Consider the following 12,326-nt stretch of genomic DNA (forward strand, 5'->3'; position numbering starts at 1 on the left):
GCAATATGTGTTTTGTTTTGATGAATTCTAATTTTTCCACCTTTATTGAGACACAATTAACAGATAGCATTGTATAAGTTTAAGGTGTGCAAGGTACTGTTTTTAACATATATATATATATATATATATATATATATATACACACAAAATGATTACTAGAATAAGGTTAGTTAACAGATCTATCACCCCATATATTCACTTTAATTTTTTTGTGTGGTGAGAACACTTAATATTTTCTTTCTTAGCAACTTTCAAGTTATAATACAGTATTATTAACTATAGTCGACATGCTGTACATTAGATCCCCAGAACACATTCATCACATCAGTGTAAGTTTTTATTGTTAGACCAATATCTTCCCATTTCTGCCATCACCCCACCACTGGCAACCATCTATCTACTGTCTGTTTGAGTTGGAGTTTTTAGATTCCACATATGTGTGATCATACAATATTTGTCTTTTCTTGTCTGATTTATTTCCCTTTATGTAATGCTCTCAAAGTTATTGAAATGTCTGATTGAGGTGATAGCAGAAGACAGGTCCATGATTAAAGCATCTAGAATGATGAAGTCCTGAGGATTTATAAGATGGTGGCAGAGTAGGAGGACCCTAGGCTCCTCTCATCCCACTAGCACAGCTAGATAACTGTCAAATTATCCTAATACCCCCAAAATTGACCTGAAGACGTAAAACAAACTCCACAACTAAAGGGAGAGAAGAGGCCACATCGAAGAAGTCTGTATTCTAAATATAATCTACTAGTAGTTTTTATCCATTGTTAGCCACAATAAAACCAGCTCTCCATCTTTCCTGCTTGCTAGAAAAAATGGATTAGAAAGTGATTCTTCTGTTAATTTTACCAGAAGCTAAACTGTGAACTGTGCAGTATGCTACACAGATTTCTGGACTTTTGATTGTGTCTATGTAACTGTACTAGGGATGATATTTTGCAAATATTAAATCAATGCATTTCATCATGTTCCTTTAAAAAAAAAACACACACACGGGGCGCCTGGGTGGCTCAGTCGGTTAAGCGTCCGACTTCAGCTCAGGTCACCATCTCGCGGTCCGCGAGTTCGAGCCCCGCATCGGGCTCTGGGTTGATGGCTCAGAGCCTGGAGCCTGCTTCCGATTCTGTGTCTCCCTCTCTCTCTGCCCCTCCCCCGTTCATGCTCTGTCTCTCTCTGTCTCAAAAATAAATAAACGTTAAAATAAATAAATAAATAAATAAATAAATAAATAAATAAATAAATAAAATAAAATAAAAAAAAAACCACACACGATAATAAAGTCCTAGTCCTTTTCCCTTGCCCCTCTTTCCTGATGTTTTGATTTTCTGATGATTACTGATATTGAGCATTTTGTCATGTACTTGTTGGCCACTTGTCTGTATTTGAAAAAATGTCTATTCAAGTCCTTTGACTATCTTTCACGTTAAATTCTTTACATTAACCATTTTTACATTCTGATTATTTATTTTCTTGCTATTAACTTAAAGGAGTTCCTTATTGATTTTTAGTCATTAACCCCTTAATAGATATATAGTTTACAATTATTTTCTCCCAATCTGTAGGTTGACTTTTCATTTTTTTTAAATTGTTCCTTTTGTTGCTGTGCAGACAGGTTTTTAGTTGGATGTAGTTCCACTTGTTGATTGTTGCTTTTGTTGTTTGTGCTTTTTGGTGTCATATTCAGAAAAGCATTGTCAAAACAACGGTCAAGGAGTCTTCCTCCTATGTTTTATTCTAGGAGGTTTATGGCTTCAGGTTTTACATTTAAATCTTTATTTCAAGTTAATTTTTGTAAGTGGTGTAAGATAGGGGTCCAATTTCACTCTTCTGCATATGAATATCCATTATCCAAGCACCATTTACTGAAGAGACTATCTTTTCCCCATCAATTTTTTTTTGGTTCTTTTGTCAAATACTAGCTGAACCTATCTGTGTGGGAGTATTTAAAGGGTCTCTATTTTATTCTGTTGGCCTGTGTATCTGTTTTTCTGTCAGTACCATGTTGTTTTGATTACTATAACTTGGTAAATTAGTTTTAAATGAGGAAGTATAAAACTTTCACTTTGTTCTTTTTCAAGATCACTTGAGAGTCTTTTGTGATCCCATATGAAGTTTAAGATTGTTTTTGACATTTCTATGAAAAATGACTTTTAATTTTCATAGGGATTTAATTGAATCTATAAATGGCTTTAGCATATGGACATTTTAACAATATTAAGTTCTTCTGACACATGAACAAGGAATATCTTTCCATTTATCTGTATCTTCAACTTCTTTCATCAATATCTTATGGTTTTTGGTGTAAGAATCTTCCATCTCCTTGGTTACATTTATTCCTAAGTATTTTATTCTTTTCAAGGCTATTATAAATGGGATTGTTTTCTTTATTTCTTTTATGAATAGTTTACTTCTAATATATAGAAGTGGAACTGATTTTTGTATGTTGATTTTGTATCCTGAAGCATTATTCATTTATTATTTCTAACAATTTTTTGATGGAATGTTTAGAGTTTTCTATATGTAAGATCATGTCATCTGCAAACAGAGATAGTTTTACTGCAAATATCATATGACTTAACTCATATGAAGAATTTAAGATACTAAACAGATGAACATAAAGGAAGGGAAGCAAAAATAATATAAAAACAGAGGGGACAAAACATGAGACTCTTAAATATACAGAACAAACAGAGGGTTGCTGGAGGGGTTGTGGGAGAGAGGATGGGCTAAATGGGTAAGGGGCATTAAGGAATCTACTCCTGAAATAATTTTTGCACTATATACTAATAACTTGGATGTAAATTAAACAATTAATTAATTAATTAAAAAAATCAGTAGTTTCTTAGCATGGCTAGTACTGTGGCTAGTACATACTAAGTACTCAATAAAATTTGTAGCATGCACAAATAAATGAATGAACATGCCATGTTCTCTTTCATCTCTGTACCTTTGACAGTGTGGTTTCCTCTGCCTAGAATGCTCCACTCATACTTGGACACCTCATTTGATTCTTCTTGGTGCCATCATCTCTCTTTGGCCTCTTCTGAAGACCTCAGGCAACCTAGATGCTCCTTTCGCTAAAGATCCTTATATATCTCATTCATACTTCATTTTTAGAAGTTAGGTACAAACACAAGTACCATAACATGTCTTCATATACAATAGTTAATTGCTTGAGGTCCAGAACCATGTCTCTTTCAGTTCTCTCCCTAGCACCCAGCATAGGGGTTAGTTCACAGTATTTGGTCAGTGAATATAAATTGGTAAATGAGAAAAAAAAATGATTGAAATAAGTTACCCCTAAAAAATGAGTTTGCATCCAAAGCTTACCAGGATTTAGCACAAAATTTCCTCTCTTGTATATCTCCCATTTCTCCATATGTCAGCTAAGATGCAGCCAACTTGTTACTCTTGGATTTGTCTTTTACTTTCTCATCATTAGGCCTTTTACCTACTCTTGCCTATAAACAAATGTCCCTTCTACTACTACTAACCACTCAGACTTCAGAACCTCTGAAATGCAAACTCTCTTCCCTACTTTTACCATTCTCTTTACGGTCCTAACTCACCAAACATGCCCTCATTCGTAGCGTATTTCCCATCTCCTTATCTGAAATTATTTAATTTTCCCTTGAAGCTCTGTCACATTTTTCTAATAAGGTCATTATAAATCTTCTGTTTTATTACAGTTTAAGTTCTTATCACATCTGCCACAGTAGATTACAAGCATCCTGAAAGGAGGAAGTGTGCCTTGCAAAAGGCATTGCAAAGAGGAAGTACATAATATTTATTCACATTGAACTTGTTCATTAGCTTCTCGTTAAATTCAGGTAGACCATTTGGACAAGTAGCAATTCTCGCTCTCTTTCTTCCTCTCTCTCTCTCACACAGGCATGTGCGTTGTAGGAATGCAGGTCAAAAAAGGAGGGAAAATAATTATTTTTGATAGATTTTGGAGAATATAATTTCTATTTTCCTCTCTGACAAAATTGTCACGTTCATACTGTAGCTGACCCAGCAGCAGTCACCAAAGCATGTCATCCTGGCATTTCAAATACCAGAAATAAAGAGAAGATTCTGAAAAACCAGGTCACACACAGAGGACAGAGAACCAAAATGGCACTGATTTACTCAACAGCAACATAGGAAGCTAGAAGGCCGTGGAGGAGAATTCTTAAGGAAAAGGATTTTCTACCTAGATTTCCATGCCCTAATAAAACCATCTATAATTTGGATACAAAATTTTCCAGGTATGCAAAATCTCAAAGATTACACACCATGCATCCTTTTGCAGGAAGCTACTGGCGAATGTGCTTTACTTCACAAAGGAATAAAGTAAGTAGGAAAAAGATACGGAACCCAGAAAAATGGAAAATCTACCATAGAAAAGAATGAGAAAAATAGCAAGTTGATAACAAAGGATGATAGCTGTGAAGGTGGCTGAAAAGGCAGTTAGTTCAGGTTGGAGCAAGAAAACAGAGAACACTGGAAGGAATATCCCCAAGATTTACAAAAGAAAACTACTAGATTACTAGACAGAGTTGGCAATTGGACAGAGCTGGAAAATCACCTTTAAAGGCTATTAAAGGAACTGAGAAGATTTAGCTATGTCCAAATGAACCTAAGTAAATGGAAAAGATTAAAGGTTATTATTAATTCTAGAAAAAGCTAAACATTATACAAAAAGAATTTACATGGACAACTAAAAGTAATCATACACTACTCAACAGAGAATATTTATGTAGTCATAATCATGAAAATGCCAAATCATATTTAATAAAGTGTATAACTACATTGAAAGAGTGAAGAAGAGTAAGAGTGTGTATAAAAGAGAAAAAAATCCTAAAGTTGCACATTAGGAAGTCAGTGAATAATGTTTTAAATCCATGAATCGAAAGATACCTGCATACTGTATGTAGAAATGCAGACGCAAATACCAGATAAAGTAGCTCAGAGTAGAAGTGGCTGCCTCTGGCAACCAGGATGAGCGTGGAAGGAAGGATAAGTGGCAGCAGGAGCTGTTGTTATTGGTTATGTAGCAATTATTTGTCCTATTGAGCTATACGTATATATTGCTTTGATACTAACAAAACCAGTTATAAAAGTAAACATGCTCTTGGACCCAGTAAACCTATGGATAATGCACATCAAATTTGACATTATATATAAGGTGGCTCATCACAGTATTTTTCTGCTATCAAAGGGGAACAAATGAATTTTCATTTTGTAGAAACTTACAGTTACGTTAATGTAATAGTATTAAATATTTGGATTGTTACTAAAAGGTCTATGAAGGGGATTGCTTAATATTAGGGTTTTCTAGTGATATATAAACAATGTGGGCTTTAGAATTTATAATCCTTAGTTCATATCTTGTTAACTATATAGCCTCAGGCAGAGTGCTTAACTTCTCTGGATTTTCTCAAACATAAAATGAGGATAGAAATATCTGTATCATAGGACTTCTTAAGGCTAATACTTCAATTGCTATAATAACAGGTGGCACTGTTATTATTGCTGTTAATACTGGTTCCTCTACCTTGACCTATTTGGAACTTGACTAACGTATTTCAAATTCTCGGGTATCAGGAAGGATCAAGTTCTGGCTCCACAACTATAAACGTGACCATGGGCAAGTCAAACTCTTTATACCTGACTTTTCTCAGTAACATGGTAAGAGAAATAGTGCTGATCTCAAAGGATTGTTATGAAGAGTGAGATAATGTGTATAAAGCGATTAGCAGAGAGCTTGACAAACTGTAAGTGCTCAGTTCACAGTACTCTTTTATTTTATCATTTGCTTATAGTAAATTAGCTCCCTTTCTATCCTATCAATAGGGATCAAAATAATCAATCAGACTCAAAGAATTTTTAAGTACAAAGGCATCTGAGCTATCAGGCAATAAAGGCTTCTAATTATGTGTTTTTCCCCCCTTTTAATTAGTTGTAATCTTTAAGCTTTAGGAAGTGGAATAAATCAGAAGGCAAGTATGTAGGAGAATGATTTTCCAATGTTTCTCATGAGAATCTAAAATTTTAGATTCATCTGAGTAAAATCAGTCTTTACTATTTACAGAGTTATTTCTGAGTTGCAAAAATTCTCTGTGTGTGCTTTTTTTTTTTTTTTTTTTTTTTTTTTCCTGTATCACCATGTTTTTCTCTGAAATTTCCCTATTGAATCTTGGCTGCCACACTCAGACAGAAAGCATGAGGACACTTTCTTCTCGCGACTCTAGTAGAAAATTTAGCAAATAGTAACTGCACCAAATCTGTCAAATAGGTGGAAAAAGTCATGCTTTTTAAATGAGCAGAGCTGAGCACTTTTTGGTCCTCAAGTGTACAATTTTTCTTTCATCTCATTATAAGCTACAGTACTTCTCAAAACATGTTCATGCACCAGCATCATGGCATCATTTTTGCATGTTAGAAATGCAACTTCTCAGACCTTTCTGCAGACCTCTTGAATCAGAAACTCTACATGCAGGACCCAGCAATCTGTATTGTAAGGAGCCTTCCAGCTGATTCTTGTGCATGCTAAAGTTGGACAATGGCTGGGCTAGATCATTCTAAGCAGAAGAAAAAAAAAATGCTAGTAATGTATTGGTACACTTCATGAGTATCTGGTGAACTATATTTAATTCCACAGAAGCTTACTGGGCATCTCTTACGTGTCAGACATCACAATAGTCACTACGTATTTAAGATGAATTTATCATGGTATATCAAATATTTACCTGGCCCTCTATAATTTCCATAAAATCATTCTACATAACCTAGTGGACTCACTGATTGGCTTTCTTATACATATGGATGCATTACCAAGCCCTCCAGGATTATTTCCTGGGATGTAGCTTTCTTATTTAAATGATCATATTTTCTGGGGCGCCCAGGTGGCTCAGTCGGTTAAGTGTCCGACTTCGGCTCAGGTCATGATCTCGTGGTCCGTGGGTTCGAGCCCTGCATCGGGCTCTGTGCTGACAGCTCAGAGCCAGGAGCCTGTTTCAGATTCTGTGTCTCCCTCTCTCTCTGACCCTGCCCCGTTCATGCTGTCTCTCTGTCTCAAAAATAAACGTTAAAAAAATTTTAAATGATCATATTTTCTGATGTGTCATGTCTATTTTCTTGAAAGCTGATATATTGTGTGCAAACTCATCTGCCTTGTTGAATGTTTTACATAGCATTTGGCTATAAAATAATCTCCCGTTTTACCCAAGTAAACATATACCTTGTGGCAAATTATCTTTGGTCCTACATGGCTCTAAATTATAGATAATTATAGCTAGGGTGTTTGTGATCCTTCACAAGGAATAATTCCAAATATGTACATTTTGCTCCAGTTATCAGAAAAAGTCCCTGAATATATTTCACCCCCCCCCTCACCCCAATCCCTCTGGGTTGCTAACCAAGGACTCAGTGTTCCCAAGTCCTTAATGAGCTACATATATGCCATTGCTGCTCCCTGACTCCTATGAAGTCAGAGAGCTTCCAAGGATTCAATTTTAATAAAGTATAAAAATCTAAGTAGATTCATCTTTAAGCTGGAAAATAAAATAATAGAATATGGGTTTTGGAGGAGGGAAGAAAGGATGTGGAGGAGAGAGAGGCAAAGAAATAAGCATAATCGGCATTTTAATGGGAATGAGTAAACAGTCTGCACTATAATAAATCTCCCAGGCATTTGATCCCAATAAACCATCTTAATCCTTAGGGCTATTCTGGCAGCAAGAGATAACTGCTCTGAAACCAAAATGTATTTAGCATAAAACTCACATTCCGATGTTTACTGTGTGTCTGCTTTTAAAAAATAAATTGAAAATCCAAACTTTGAGGTGGTGTAAGGGGAAACAGCCTCTCAGGGCTCCTTCTGTGTGTGATCCAGTACCTGCCTGCCAAAGCCAACACTTGAATGCCCACTGGCCGGGGAACTGGAGGCCTTGTTAGCTGAGGCCCTTAAAATCCCTCTTTCATCTGAGCATTGTTTGACTGGCTTGGGCTGTGGACATTTTCCCTAGCTTGTATATATGCAGAGGGCTTTTTGGTGAGGGTATAGCTTTCTAGAATCTCTTTCTTTGAGCTTCACAAAGTTGACTTAAATAACCCAACAATCCCATCTCAACAGATATATGTGATGGAAGTGGAAGTATCAAAGTCACATGTCAATGTAGGGCTGGGCTGTAAAAATCTTTAAACTGAAAAATAAAATAATTACTGCTTTCAGTGTTAACTATGATCAAGGAATGGTCTAACTTACTTTTTCTTTTGCTTAGACTATTAACTTATCTATACCTGGTGTTCTTAATAACACATGCTTGCCAGCTATTGCTACGTATAACATCAGTCTGCCTAGTTATAAAAACTATTGCCTGAAGTGGTGTCAGGAAGATAGGGAAACAGGTTGTTCTTGACTTGAGTCCCCCTCACAGAAAGAGCAACTAGCAGCTATCCAGAGAAAAGACACATTTGTGAAGATCTCAGAACCCATGGGTGAGGCTGAAGTATACCTTTGGACCATAAAAACTGAAAAAAATCCACATTTGAAGGCTAAGAAAAGTGGTTTCGCTTTGACTGCATCACCCCTCCCCCAGGCCTGTGCAGCACCATGCTGAGGGCCTCACTCTGAGTCTACAGTGGGAAAAGGAGAATCCAGGGTGGACACTCAGCATGTCCACTATTCTGGGACACTTTTAGGAAAGCTCACTTAGGTACTGCCTCGCCTGAATCGCCGCAGAAATCAGCTAGAGAAGGGGAAGGGGCTCTCACAACAATAAATTTGTGGATCTTGGCCAACCAAGTTCCTCCTGGCTGTGGTGCCTGAGTGGAGAGCCCATCCTGTGGTGCTTTGCTGGTGGCTCCATCTGACCAGAGAACTCAGTCACCAGATCTGCTCGCTTTGGGTCCCCAGCTGGCAGTTTGTCCCAACCATAGAGTGCAATCCAGAGCCCCGCGCATACAGGGAAGCAAGTCATTAGCCCTGCCCAACTGCCAAGTATGGCCTCCAAGCCCCACCAAACCATGAAGTAAGGCCAGAGATGCCAGGAAGCTGTGCAGCACATCTACAACTGATTTGCATCTAGATTACCATGTCACCTGTGAAGAGTGAAAGTTTGACTTCCTCCTGGTTGATTTGGATGCCTTTTATTCCTTTATGTTATCTGATTGCAGAGGCTAAGGCTTCCAATACTGTGTTGCATAACAGTGGTGAGAGTGGACACCCCTGTCGTGGGAACTAATGATTTTTAACATATAGAATGGTGTTCTTCCTAGGCTTTTACATTAACGAGAGTAAGAATTATGTGTGTCTTATTTGTTTTGGGGCCTAGTACTTAATATTTATACAATTAATATATGTGGAAGCATGGTAATGGACGTCCACAAGGAAGAGGGTAACTACGAGATGATAAAGAAATTCATGAAAGAGATGTTTTGAGAATTATGAGTAGATTATGTTAACTAAAACTAGGAGTATGGACAAACTGCTCAAAATTTATACATATAAAAAGAGAGTGAAGGTAGAGAATGGAATAAATGGGAATTCTAACATTTCTGCACAAAAGAAGAAAGCACTGTCATTAAAAAGAGTGGGTTTCAGGGCACCTGGATGGCTGTCAGTTAAGCATCTAACTTTGGCTCAGGTCATGATCTCACAGTTTCATAAGTTTGAGCCTGGCATTGGGCTCTCTGCTATTAGCACAGAGCCCGCTTAGGATCCTCTGTCTTCCTCCCTCTCTGCCCCTACCCAACTTGAGTACACACATGTGCTCTCTCTCTCTCTCTCTCTCCCTCTCTCCCTCCCTCTCTCTCAAAAATAAACATTAACAAAATTATAAGAGAGAGAGAGAGAGAGAGAGAGAGAGAGGATTTCTACCATGCCAGAGACAAGTTTTATTTATTTGTACTTGCCCTGACTGATAATATCCAACTACTTGTGTTTGGAGAATTTTGTTAAGTGTCTCCTTCTGAAAACCTCAATGCTTGAACATTTGGTTCTTCAAGTCAACATCAAAACAAAACAAAGCAACACAAAACAAAACAAAAGACAAAAACAAAAACAAACAAACAAAACTGCCCCTGGAATTTGTATTTCCATTAAATCTTAGTTTTATTCAGATCTGAACTCATCTCATCCTTTGGGTTCCTAGGCCTATGTACCTCATAAAATAGAAAGTGATCTCTATGCTCCTTCTCCAAGGAATATAACCATAGTCTTAGCCACTCAACCAGTATCACAAATAAGACCTCATTCCCTCTCTTGAGCTTTTTGACTCTAGGACAGAGTGGTCACATAAGTAACAAGCAAACCACTTAAAACATTATCACCAAAGCCCTAGGGAGGGGAGAAGCTTTAAGGAGGGAGAAGTTTCTTCTATCACAAGTCTCAGAGCAATTCAGATAAGACCTGAAAAGTATATAAAATTCTAGGGATAAAGGAAAGACAAAGCTCTCACACTCAAGAGACTTGCTGCCTTATAAGGGGCACCACTCTCTATAGAGAAACAGAGTTCTCTTGACATGCCTTAACATCACACTGTGATGATGTGTACCCAAAGTGTATTTATAGAATGAATAAGTGTTCATGACATACATTTTCCCACTGCTGTTTCTTTGAATTGGGTTTGACAGCTAGGAGGTCATTGATGACCCAAATAAGAAAAGTTCCCCGTAGTAATAGAAGCAGAAGTCCAACATCAGGAACTGAGGGCTGAACAAGAAGTGAGGAAGTAGAGAAAATGAGCAAGGGCAACTTATACTATTGTAGATAGCTGATGTTTTTAAGAGATACATAATTGATTTTCTTTTTGTTTTAAATGTTTATTTTTGAAGGAGAGAGACAGAGTGTGAGTGGGGGAGGGGCAGAGAGAGTGGGAAACACAGAATCTGAAACAGGCTCCAGGCTCTGAGCTGTCAGCACAGAGCCCCATGCCGGGCTGGAACTCACAAACCACGTGATCATGACCTGAGCCGAAGTCGGACGCTCAACCAACCAAGCTACCCAGGTGCCCCATAATTGATTTTCTTGATGGCACTTACTTGAAAATTAAAATCAGAATGCCCCTTGATTTATAATGAAGGAAGATTCTCCATATTTTCTCCCTCAAAGGACATAAAAGACAAGTAGTTATTCTGCTAGTACTCAGTCGCCTGAAAATTACTTAAGGACAAAGACCAGATTTTATTTATCATTAGATTTCCTGCAGTTCTTAGCTCAGAGTTTGGTACATACTAGGTGCTCAGTTAATATTTATTGAATAAATTAATGCATAAAGAACACATAAATGATGTGCTGGCCAATTCTGCTTATCCTAGAGTATAACCAAGAGAAGAGGAGTAAAACAGTAATAGTAAAAGATGGAAATTGGATAAAATATATCACTTTGCCACATTTCATACATGATGGCACCAAAAATTGTTGGTAATAAGTAAATGAATGAATCAGCAAAGGGATGAAACATTAGACAGAAAATAATTCAATATGTGTATAACATTCTGAATTATTGGGTTATTTTAATGGTCAAAGGTTGCTGATGTGCTTGTTTTGTCTATTTATGTGTTTATTAGCATATTACTTACAACTATTCACCAAGAATTTTGGGGTGAATTTAGCAAAACTGACTATAAGCCACATTTTTTTTAAGTTTATTTATTTTGAGAGAAATTGAGGGAGAGAGAGAGAGAAGGGGAGGGGCAGAGAGAGAGAGGGAGAGAGAGAATCCCAAGCAGGCTCTTCACTGTCAGTGCAGAGCCTCATGCGGGGCTCAAACTTATGAACCATGAGATCCTGACCTGAACTGAAATCAAGAGCTGGTAGCTTAACCAACCGAACCTCTCAGGTGCTCCCTATAAGTGATCTTTGAAGAGAAAACACATAAATGTACCGAGAAAGAGAAGAAACATGCTACTCTTCCTACCTCACATTCTCTTACCCAAAGAAAGTAATTGATTGACAAAGAGCACCACCTCTCTACTTCTTATTTTTATTATTCAGAAGAAAGTGGGGGACATGGTCCCATCCTCTTGGCAGATACAATCAATACCTGCTGTAATTGCTGTATAAAGAAGGGAACAGATTTCCATAATTCCTTAACTTAGGTGGAAAGCAGTGCATGCATTATGTACTTTGCCTTGTAGGTTGTTAAAGTGATTGATGCTGTAGGCTACATCATAGTTTCCCTTTTTTAAGAGTGAATAGTTCTAGATCTTATGTTTGCCAGCCTACAGCATGGGGCATTCTCACTCACCTTAAGTTCTCTTCGCTAAACTCCTCCTCCTAAAAATAAAAGTGGCAGTACAGTAAAACCTTGGTTTGTGAGCATAAT

This window comes from Panthera tigris, chromosome B3, assembly GCF_018350195.1.
Source record: "Panthera tigris isolate Pti1 chromosome B3, P.tigris_Pti1_mat1.1, whole genome shotgun sequence".
Taxonomy (NCBI): Eukaryota; Metazoa; Chordata; class Mammalia; order Carnivora; family Felidae; genus Panthera; species Panthera tigris.